The sequence below is a fragment of the Camelina sativa genome, chromosome 15 (genome assembly GCF_030686135.1).
Source record: "Camelina sativa cultivar CO46 ecotype springtype chromosome 15, ASM3068613v1".
NCBI classification, from domain to species: Eukaryota; Viridiplantae; Streptophyta; class Magnoliopsida; order Brassicales; family Brassicaceae; genus Camelina; species Camelina sativa.
In genome coordinates this window covers 23,161,718-23,173,201 of record NC_141894.1, presented here as the reverse complement: position 1 = coordinate 23,173,201, position 11,484 = coordinate 23,161,718, and the positions used below count along the sequence as shown (strand labels likewise).

The 11,484-nt window shown below is 39.4% G+C and overlaps 2 non-coding genes across 2 annotated transcripts; one reads left to right on the top strand and one right to left on the bottom strand.

Moving 5' to 3' along the window:
* Positions 1–2,234: 2,234 nt before the first annotated feature.
* On the top strand, positions 2,235–2,341 carry LOC147926964 (small nucleolar RNA R71). The gene has a single exon (XR_015583072.1). It is a non-coding gene; the product is annotated as a small nucleolar RNA R71 (small nucleolar RNA).
* A 2,938-nt stretch (positions 2,342–5,279) lies between these two features.
* On the bottom strand, positions 5,280–5,386 carry LOC147926963 (small nucleolar RNA R71). Its single transcript, XR_015583100.1, has one exon. It is a non-coding gene; the product is annotated as a small nucleolar RNA R71 (small nucleolar RNA).
* Positions 5,387–11,484: the final 6,098 nt, after the last annotated feature.

Below are 11,484 nucleotides of genomic sequence, written 5' to 3'. Positions count from 1 at the left end.
TAGAGAATCGATTTGTCTTGTTGAAGAGGAAGAAGCTTGTCCCTGGACCTGTGTTTGCAAACTCTCAATCTTGGCATTTAACTCACCATATACATTCTCAAGTTTTTGGTGCATGGCTTCATTTGTGTGGCAAGTTAAATGGCACCTCTCCCTTGTCCTTCTAGGAGTTGTCTAAGTAGAGCATTTTTGTCATCTACTTGACTTTGAGGGTGTGGTGCATTCATTTGTTGCTGAGGTTGGGAATAGGTTTGAGGCTTGGCTTGGTAGTTCCCTTGAGGTTGAGGCTGATAGCTAGGTTGGGAAGGAAAACCAGGAGGTTTTTGTGGTGGATAAGTCTAATCTTGTGGGTTCTCCACATTGGTGCTGCGGTAAGAGAGGTTAGGGTGGTTGCGGTAATTAGGATTGAACTTATTATACCTTTGGCCACCTATATAATTGACCTCCTCTTGACCCTCAACACAAGCTTCCATACCTTCTTGATAAAATTCACATTCATTGACAAAGTGAACATGCTTTTGATTTGTCATTACCATCTTATCCATCTTGTCATTCAAAGCTTTGATTTCCTTGCGGTGTTGCTCATTCATATCACTATAGTCCCTGGGAGTTCTATCATAATCTTCTCCATAAATCCCATCACTTTGAGCAAGATTCTCAACCAATAACATTCCTTGTTCTGTGATAGACTGGTTTTCACCTAGGGTATCAATTCCCTATGCAGTTGTAGTACAAAGAGTTATCAATCCAAATGGTTGTTATGCTAGCAGATAGGATGCAATCAGAATCAAGCAAGTCAAGCCAAGCAATAGGGGGTTTGGTTCTAACAGTCCTAATATAAACAGAGTAAAAGAATATAAACAAGTTAACCACACGACCTAAGCACTCGATGCAAGCAATCGAGTACAGGATCGAGTGGGGTGATCGAGTATGCAAATGAACTATGAACAGCTCGAGGTATTACTCGATGCAGGTTATCGTGTACCTGATCGGGTAAGTAGTCGAGTAAGTAAGGAAAATGCAAAGAATGAAATACGAAAGTTCCTAAGGATGGGGGTAATCGAATCCTAAGTGTTCTAGACCAATACAGATGCCTTACATGCCTCAAGCAATTATTTCCTAGACAATGAACCTCTAAAACCTTGTCACCACACTGTCGCACTAGTAACAATCAACCTTGAACATACTACCACACTGTCGCACTAGCAATATGAACAAGCAGGCATTAAGAACAATTCATTTTTGTCAGTACACTTAGACTTATCTGATTTTGTCACTCAAAGTTAATTATACCTCTAGCATTGACCTAATCAAGCATTTTATCTACTCCTTTTGTCCTGTAGCATTGTAAACGCCCTAGATCTAGTCTCAACCTGTCGGTCTGTTGACCGCATTAAGAACATCAACCTAGAAGGAAATTTATCTATCATATCAATCAACTAAAGCATCCTAACCGATCAAGAACACCTAATCATCTATCCCATCCCTAGAAACTTTGCTACACTACTTGGACATAGAAACGAATGATAAATCCATAGAAATAAACGAAAATGACATTATTAAAAAGATAGAGTAGAGTAGAAAAGAGTAGGGATAAAAGATCTAAGAAAAACTACAAATTAAAAGTACAAAAACAAGAAAAAAATGTTGAGTCGCTCAGTTCTCTCACAGAAGCTCTCGCTCTCTGGTTTGAGGGTCTGCGGCTTGCTCCTTTGCGAGCTAGGGAAAGAGGGGGTTTATATATGGAAACCCATTTGGCCTACCTTCCCAGACCTGACCGATGGTCTACTCGATGGGGTACACGAGGCTTGAGTCGGGTAACTCCTCGGGTGGATCTTCGGGTTGCTCTTCGCGCTCTTGGATCCTCTTCGATCGTGTTGGGGTTCAGACTTGTTCTTGTAGCTCGATGGCTCCTTCGGGTACATGCTCGAGTTGTCCTTGTTTTTCCCCATTTTTGGCTCTTTAGCACCTGTTTTCATCCAATACATGCAAATGCAGAAATGCAACACCCTAAATGCTCTAAAACTTGATTCCTACAGTAAATGGTCTAAAAATGCTAAATTAGAGGTATGAACAATGCAAAATATGGACAAAAAGGGATGCTAAAAACATGTAAATTAGAGTGTTATCATTCTGCATTTTGACCCAAGAAGTTTTTATTGCTTGTTGTATCAAGAAGCATTCTATACTTAGGCAAGACTCCTCTATAGAGTGTACTTAACTGTGACTCTTTGGAGAAACCATGATGTGGACATTGAGAGATGTACCCCTTGAATCTTTCCCATGCTTCACAAAAAATCTCATTTCCCTTTTGAGTAAAACTTGATAATTTATTCCTTAGTCTTGGTGTTCTTGTAGTAGAGAAGAATTTGGATAGGAAAGCCTTCTTACATTGATCCCAGGAGGTAATGGTGTTGTAAGGCAGATTATTTTCCCAAATCTGAGCCTTGTCATCAAGAGAGAATGGGAAGAGGCGTAGCTTGACATCATCTTCAGAGATACCATTGATCTTAACAGTCCCACAAAATCTATCAAACTGATCCAAGTGATCAAGGGGGTCCTCCATTGCCAAACCATGAAACTTTGACCGTCGATTCCTTGTAAGAATCACATCAGAAAAGAAACTTGGTAACAAAGCCAAGTATTAACTAGTTTTGAAACTAAAAAAAATAAATATAGATAGTTAACTCTTGGTGCATGTATCCTTTCTTCATAAGTGATTCTTGGTGCATGTATCTCTATTTTTGTCACTCCTCTTTAACCACAAAATGAAGTTGATGTTCATATATGTTACCTTATTTTCCCTTAGCATATTCACATCTTTTGCATCTTTTGCTATCTATTTTGGCCATTATTATATACCTTTAGGACTGTTCATGCATTAGAGTAGAGTTGCATTGCATTTGCATATTTTCTTGCATAAATAGGTGATTTTGGAGCCTAAGGAGCATGGAAGCAATGCTGAAGAGGGGTGAAGCTATCAAGCAAGGGAGTTAGAGCTGAAGAATCAATGTCCGGAAGTCCACTCGACCGCCCACTCGACCAGACACTCGACCGTGTGCGGAGAAGGACTCGAAGAAGCAGGAGAAGAGGCCACTCGACCATGCACTCGACCGAGCACAGGGTCGAGTTGACCGAGCCACCCTTTTATTTTGTTTTTTAGCATTTTTAGGGCTTCCACTCCTTTTTATATATAAAGCCTTGTACCCTGCAGCCACCAAAGGAGATAATTTTTAGAGTACAAAAACCTAGACCTAGTATTTACCCTTTTGGGAATTATTCCTTATTGCTTTATATTGCTTAGATCTCTTAGCCACTTTTGTTTATTTTTAAGAAATCTTTGATACTTGCTTGTTCCATAACTCTCAAAGTATTAATAATTCTTGTTTGATTCTTTCTTCAATATTGTAGATCTCTATCTTTTCTATCTAATCATGCAAGTTTCATTGATTTATGGGTTTATGACTTTGTTCATCATGTTTTGTGATTGTGAGTAGTGGCTTAGGATCTTAAGGATTGGTTAGGCTGGATGATGGTTGTGGTTGTTTAGATTGGTCAAGCTTGTTTGTTATAGATCTCTTCTAGGCTAGATATGCTCTATGCTATCCTTATATCTGAGAGGGTAAGGTTAGATCTTAAGCTTCTTAGCATCACACCAATGTCTAAGTTGTTAGATAAGGTTAGATCTAGAGATTATCATGAAGCATGCTAAGAGATTAGATGTTTTGTTATTTTTGACTATAATGATCTATTGTTTAATGCCTGCTTTTATATGATATTTGCTAGTGAGAGCTAGACTAGGAGTATCTTAGCCTGATTGTTATTGCCAAGAGATTGGATTAACTTGTATTAGGAGATCATTGTCTAGAGATAGCTCATGTTTGATTGAGGTTTATTGACCAGTTTTAGATAATCATAGCTTGAGTCCAGCCCATGAATCCATCCTTAGGACCTTCCTTATCTATTGATTTACCTGTTTGAATCCTGTTTAATCGCTTGTTGTTTGCTTTACTTTCGTTCTGCTATGTTTTGTTGATGCTATGTTTCTGTTCTGGGATTTCAACTCTCTCGACCTAGTACTCGATCGAGCATCCGATCGAGTGCTTGCTCGAGCTCCTTCCAATATATGTTGTTTATGTTCTACATCTGTCCTGTTTCATTTCTTGTTTTATTGTATTTCCATTTCTGTTGCATTTATCTTAGTCATGTTTAATCATGTTCATTACTTGTCTTGCATTACTGTAGTTCCTGTTTCTGTTTCATTACGATACTGCTTTAATCATTCTGCATTTTACATTCATCATTAGGTTGTTAGTGACAAACATCCTTTATAATTGGCTTAACTTAGAAAGGTATTCACATCCTCATTGCTTACATCACACTCATTTAGGATTGACATCTCTTATACTAAAACAACATAAGGGAAATTGACACTCCTTGCATTCCACCTGTTCATCATCACATATCATCATCTCATTCATCATTCATCACCCACACACAATAACAAGTTTCAATTTGGCGCCGTTGCCCATTTGAGTTTGTTTTGTGACATTTAGGATTTATATGAGTCTAAGATTAAGTTCCTTTGTTCCCTTGTTCACTACTAATCTCGATTTTTCATATGCCTGTCTGTGTTGAGTTTTAGGCACAAACTCGACCACCAACTCGACCACTACTCGACCGTGTCACGATCGAGTACCTGATCGAGCCAAGACCCGGATACAATTAGACGTCTCGTTTCAGTCAGTTCGACCATCCACTTGAGCCTGTGCTCGACCGAGTGTCTGTCCGAGTCTGTGCTCGAGTCCGTTGATACAAACAAGGTCCAAGGGTAATCAAAATCTTCAGAAGCTCCTTGACCACATCAACAGGCTACTAAGAGATCTGAGACAGCAGAGAACAAGAATCTTACAAGAACAGGAGAATCAGTTGCTAATGGAGCAACAAGCTAATGAAGTTCAAAGGCCAAGGCACATTGGTGCTGGAGATGCACAAAACACACATAACCAAAGAGTGGATTGATCTCTATGATTCAAGCAAATAAGTTCCATGGTTTGCCAATGGAAGATCCCCTCGACCGACTTGATGAGTTTGACAAGATTTGTGGACTCACCAAAATCAATGGTGTTAGTGAAGTTGGCTTCAAGCTTAGGCTTTTTCCTTTCTCACTTGGAGACAAAGCTCATCTATGGGAGAAGACACTTCCAACTGGAGCTATCACCACATGGGATGCTTGCAAAAAAGCTTTTCTAGCCAAGTTCTTCTCCAATGCAAGAACTGCAAGGTTGAGGAATGAGATTTCTGGTTTTGCACAAAGGAATAATGAAAGCTTTTGTGAGGCATGGGAGAGATTCAAAGGCTTCCAAACTCAGTGTCCTCACCATAGATTCAACAATAAGTCTTTGCTCAGGACTTTGTATAGAGGAGTTCTACCTAAGATAAGGATGCTTCTTGATACAACCTCCATTAGTAACTTCCTCAACAAAAATGTGGAAGAAGGCTGGGAGTTGGTAGAAAATCTAGCTCAGTCAGATGGGAATTATAATGAAGACTATGAAAGAACAATATGTTCACCTCCAATGATCAAGAGGAGAAGTACAAGAAAGAGTTGAAGATGGTCAATGAGAAGCTAGACAAGATTCTACTCAGCCAACAAAAGGCCGTTCATTTCATTGGTGAAGAAGAGGTTCCTGTTCAGGATGGAGATAGGGAGTTTGCTGAGTTGTGCTACATGCAGAACCAAGGAGGATTCAATGGTTACAACCAAGGAGGATTCAAAAACAACAATCTCTCCTATAGAAGCAACAATGTAGCCAATCCTCAAGATCAAGTCTACCCACCTCAACAGCCTAAAGAGGAAAACAACTATGCACCCAAGAAACAACACCAAGGGTTCCAGCCTCAATTGTGTCCCCCTCCAGGGTTTCAGACCTCCCAAGGCCAAGAACCAGAATTAAGAGCTATGATGCAACAATTGTTGATTGGGCAAGCAAATGAGCAGCTTGAGGCAGCAAACAGATTTGTTGAGATAAACAAGAAGATGGAAAATATATACAGTTAACTACATGCCAAGTTTGACACACTGACTTCCAGGATTGAGACTATGGAGACCAGAATGGATTCTTCCCCTAAGCAAGACCAAAACAAGGGCAAAGCTATTATGCACTCTATAGAGTTTGCTAATGCTATCAATCTCCGCAGTGGAAGAGTTTTACCAACAAGACAAGGAGCATTACCAGACACTAAGGACAGTGTAGATCAAGTTGGGGAGGGTTTTCAACAAGAAGAGACTCTGAATAAGGAGATGACTGAACTCGATGAGCCACTCGACCGCGCACATGATCGAGTGGGTGATCGAGCAGCTGATTGAGCAGTCTCTCAGGAGAAAGTTAAGCCAGCTTCCACCAAAGAAAAAGAAGTTCGGTTCATTCCTCCTCCTTACAAGCCTCCACTACATTTTCCAAGAAGATTTAAGAAACAGATGGTCGAAAAATACAAGGCATTGTTTGACAAACAAGTTAGAGAGATTGAGCTTAGGATGCCTCTAATAGATGCATTTGTGATGATCCCTCCTTACCAAAAATTCTTGAAGGATGCTGTGATAGAAAGGATCAAAGAAGTTCAAGGGATGGTGATTCTTAGCCATGAGTGTAGTGCCATAATCCAAAAGCAAGTGAACCCTCAAAAGTTAAGAGATAATGGTTCCTTCAGTCTACCTTGCTCTATAGGCCCTTTGACCTTCAACAGATGCCTTTGTGATTTGGGAGCCTCAGTAAGCCTAATGCCTCTATCAGTTGCTAAGCGCTTAGGGTTTACAAGGTCTAAGCCATGCAACATATCTCTGATTTTAGCTGATAGATCAGTAAGACTACCACATGGTGTTTTGGAGGATCTACCAGTTAGAGTTGGAGCAGTGGAAGTCCCAACAGACTTTGTAGTCTTGGAAATGGATAAAGAACCAAAAGATCCTTTGATCTTGGGGAGACCTTTCCTAGCTACAGCAGGAGCAATAATTGATGTGAGACAAGGAAAGATTGATCTCAACTTGGGAGAAGACCTCATAATGACATTTGACATTGTAGAGGCTATGAAGAAACCAATAATTGGAGGACAAGTCTTTTGGGTTGAATAGTTGGACAAATTATAAGGACAATTGATGGAAAGCTAGCAGAACAAGATCACCTTAGAACTGTTTTGACCAAAAGTGGAGAGGAAGGGTTCATCCATAAAGAAACCAAGGGCTATGAAGAGATACTAGACTCCTGTAGTGAATCAGAACATCCAGAGGTTTTTGAGGGGTTACCAGCATTAAGAGAGGAAGTCTGGTCAGTTCAAGTAGCAAGTACAGAAAGCTCGACCACCCACTCGAATACGCACTCGATCGAGCACCATAACCACTCGACCGAGTGCATTGCCAAAACTCTTACAGAAGACTGGTCTGAGCTAAATGCACCAAAGGTTGAACTTAAACCTCTCCCATTTGGGCTAAGGTACGTTTTTCTAGGGTGAGAACTTATCCTGTAATAGTAAATGCTATATTGAGTAGAGAGGAACTTGATTTGCTAGTTGTTGAGCTAAGGAGATTTAGGAAAGCTATTGGTTATTCTTTGGATGACATTAAAGGAATTTCACCTAGTCTCTGCATGCATAGAATCCATCTTGAAAATGAATCTTACTCTAGCATTGAACCTCAAAGAAGGCTTAACCCCAACCTAAAAGAAGTAGTCAAAAAGAAGATTCTTAAGTTGCTTCATGCTGGTGTAACCTATCCTATTTCTGATAGTACTTGGGTTTCACCAGTGCATTGTGTCCCTAAAAAAGGAGGAATTATTGTAGTAAAGAATGATCATGATGAGTTAATTCCTACTATAACCATAACAGGACATAGAATGTGTATTGATTATAAGAAGCTTAATTCTGCTACTAGGAAAGATCATTTTCCCCTTCCATTTATTGATCAAATGTTGGAGAGAATAGCCAATCATACCCATTACTGCTTCTTGGATGGATATACTGGATTTTTCCAAATTTCTATTCATCCTAATGATCAAGAGAAGACAACATTCACATGTCCATATGGTACATTTGCATATAGGAGGATGCCATTGGGGTTATGTAATGCTCCAGCTACCTTTCAAAGGTGCATGATGTAAATCTTCTCTGATCTTATTGAGGATGTGGTTGACGTTTTTATGGATGACTTCTCTGTCTATGGAGACTCTTTCTCTTCTTGTCTTGCTAATTTATGCAGGGTTTTAAAGAAATGTGAGGAGACAAATCTAGTCTTGAATTGGGAGAAATGTCCCTTCATGGTTGAAGAAGGGATAGTTCTTGGTCACAAAATTTCAGAGAACGGTATTGAGGTTGATAAAGCAAAGATTGAAGTCATGGTTCAACTTCAACCACCAAAGACAGTTAAGGATATAAGAAGCTTTCTTGGTCATGTTGGGTTCTATAGAAGGTTCATCAAGGATTTTTCAAAGATAGTTAGGCCATTAACAAGGTTGCTTTGCAAGGAGACTGAATTCAACTTTGATGAAGATTGCTTGAAGGCTTTCAAGGAGATCAAATCTGCCTTGATTTCAGCTCCAATAGTCCAGGCCCCAAACTGGGATCTTTCATTTGAGATTATGTGTGATGCATCAGACTTTGCAGTAGGAGCAGTTCTAGGCCAGAAAAAAAGATAAGAAGCTGCATGTTATTCACTATGCAAGTAGAACGTTGGATGAAACTCAAGGAAGATATTCAACAACAGAGAAGGAGCTTCTTGCAGTGGTGTTCGCCTTTGAAAAATTTAGGAGCTACTTGGTAGGATCCAATGTAATTGTGTATACTGATCATGCTTCTTTGAGGGACATCTACTCAAAGAAGGACATCAAACCAAGGTTGTTAAGATGGATTCTACTTCTCCAAGAGTTTGACATGGAAATAGAGGATAAGAAGGGTATAAAGAATTGAGTGGCTGATCATTTTTCTAGGATGAGGATAGAGGATGAAATTCCAATCGACGATTCAATGCCTGAGGAGAAATTGATGCAACTTGAAGTCACTCGACCTACCACTCGAGTAGACACTCTATCGAGTGTGTTTGGCCACGCGGTCGAGCAGGATAAGATGGAGGAGTGGATGGCACTTGAAAGTGAAGATCTACCTTGGTATGCTGACATAGTCAATTACAAGGTGTGTGAAGAAATTCCAGCAGACATGAACCCTTATAAGAAGAAGAAGCTCCTCAAGGACATCAATGGATACTATTGGGATGAACCTTACTTATACAAAAAGGGATTAGATGGTTTGTTTAGAAGGTGCATAGCAGAGAATGAAGTTGAAGGAGTGTTAGGACATTTTCATGGTTCTGCTTATGGAGGCCATTTTGCAACTTTCAAGACAGCCCAGAAAGTCTTACAAGCTGGTTTATGGTGGCCTACATTATTCAAGGACACTCACAAGTTTATCACAAAGTGTGATGCTTGCCAAAGAATGGGGAATATCACAAGAAGGAATGAGATGCCCCAAAATCTAATTCTTGAGGTTGAGATATATGATGTGTGGGGAATTGATTTCATGGGACCTTTTAATCCTCCTTCAAATGGGAATGTCTACATATTAGTAGCACTGGACTATGTTTCCAAGTGGTTAGAAGTTATTGCCAGCCCTACTAATGATCACAAGGTGGTTCTAAAGCTCTTCAAGACCATAATCTTCCCAAAATATAGAATTCCAAGAGTTGTGATTAGTGATGGAGGGACACACTTCATCAACAAAATCTTTGAAGAAATGTTAAGGAAATATGGGGTTAAACACAAGGTTTCAACAGCTTATCACCCTCAAACAAGTGGGCAAGTTGAAGTATCAAATAAGCAAATCAAGGGCATTCTATCAAGGATAGTGGGAGCAACAAGAAAAGATTGGTCTAGCAAATTTAATGAAACACTTTGGGCTTATAGAACAGCTTTCAAGACACCAATAGGGAGAACTCCATTCCAACTTGTCTATGGAAAGTCTTGCCATCTCCCAGTTGAAGTTGAGTATAAAGCTTTGTGGGCAATCAAGCTTTTGAACTTGGATTTAGAAATAGCTCAAGCTAAGAGAAGCCTTGATCTGCATGAACTTGGAGAGATCAGATTGGAAGCTTATGAGAGTTCCAAAATTTACAAGGAAAGAACAAAAGCTTTCTATGACAAGAAGATTCTCATTAAGGATCTAAAGCCTGGAGACCAAGCTTTACTTTTCAACTCAAAGCTCAAACTGTTTCCTGGAAAGTTGAAAAGTAGATGGGGAGGTCCTTTTGAAATAAAAGAGATCCTACCATTTGGAGCTGTCACACTTCTCAACAAAGATGGTAGTGAGTTCACAGTTAATGGTCAGAGGGTTAAGAAGTACTAGGGAGAAAAGGAGAAACATGTGAAGAATACAATGCTTCTCAAGGATGCTCCTCAGGCTTGTAAAACTAGAAGAAGTCAAGCTAAGTGGCTTTAAACAAGCTCACTAGGGAGGAAGTCCCTAAGGTATCTTTGTCTATATTCCTTAGGAATTTTTTTTTTTTTGTTTTGGTGTTTTCACGGTCAGGAAAGCAAGGGAGTCTAAACAGAGGAAGAAACGAAGACTCGCGCATCAACTCGACCCACCCACTCGACCCGGCACTCGACCGAGTACCAGTCAATGGCCATAGTCAAGTTGCCTCCTTCTCCATCTCCAAGTCAACCACAAGACCCCCACTACACTTATGACAGCATGAATGAGGATGTGGATAGCTTCTTCCACAATCCATGAGGTACCACTATCACCTTACCTTTGCAAATACCATTGCATATCTAGTTGTGTTTTGTTTTTAGTCTTGAATCTTCTTCCAAATTTCTCTTACACAGTGGACTGTGTAATTTAAGTTTGGGGGAGGGTTTGAGATAACATTTGATGTTGTGTTTTGTTTTCTTATTTCAAATTTTTAGCATTATCATGTTAGTATTTGCATTGCATCTAAGGCATAGAAAAAACCTAAAAATTTGAATTTTTTTGCAAAAATATTTATAAAAAAAAAGAGTGTTCATGTAGATTGCATTGCATATTAGGATCTTGTTAGAATGTTTCATTGAGGACTGTTTTATAATTTGCATTAGGGATCTATGATGAGTTTTGCCTTTTTAGCTTGTTTAATTCACTAAACTAGGATCAATGCCCAAGTTAATAGTACTTTGATGCTAGTTGAGTGGTTAGAAGTATAAGATTGAACCAAGCCTTGGATTCCTGCATTGCATTTGGTCTAAATTGAAGCATGTTGTGATTTGATGCCATTTCCTACTTATAAGAACCTAATATTGACTTCTAATTATCAACTTGTGCATTGCTTTAAACTCATGGATACCATATACATATTTGGATAATCTTTTTCCTTTTTACCACTCTTGTTGATCCAAGTAGCTGATTTCCTCATTAAGAATCAGTTTCCCTACCCTTAACCTATCCTTCTTTCAAGCCATATTTATTCTT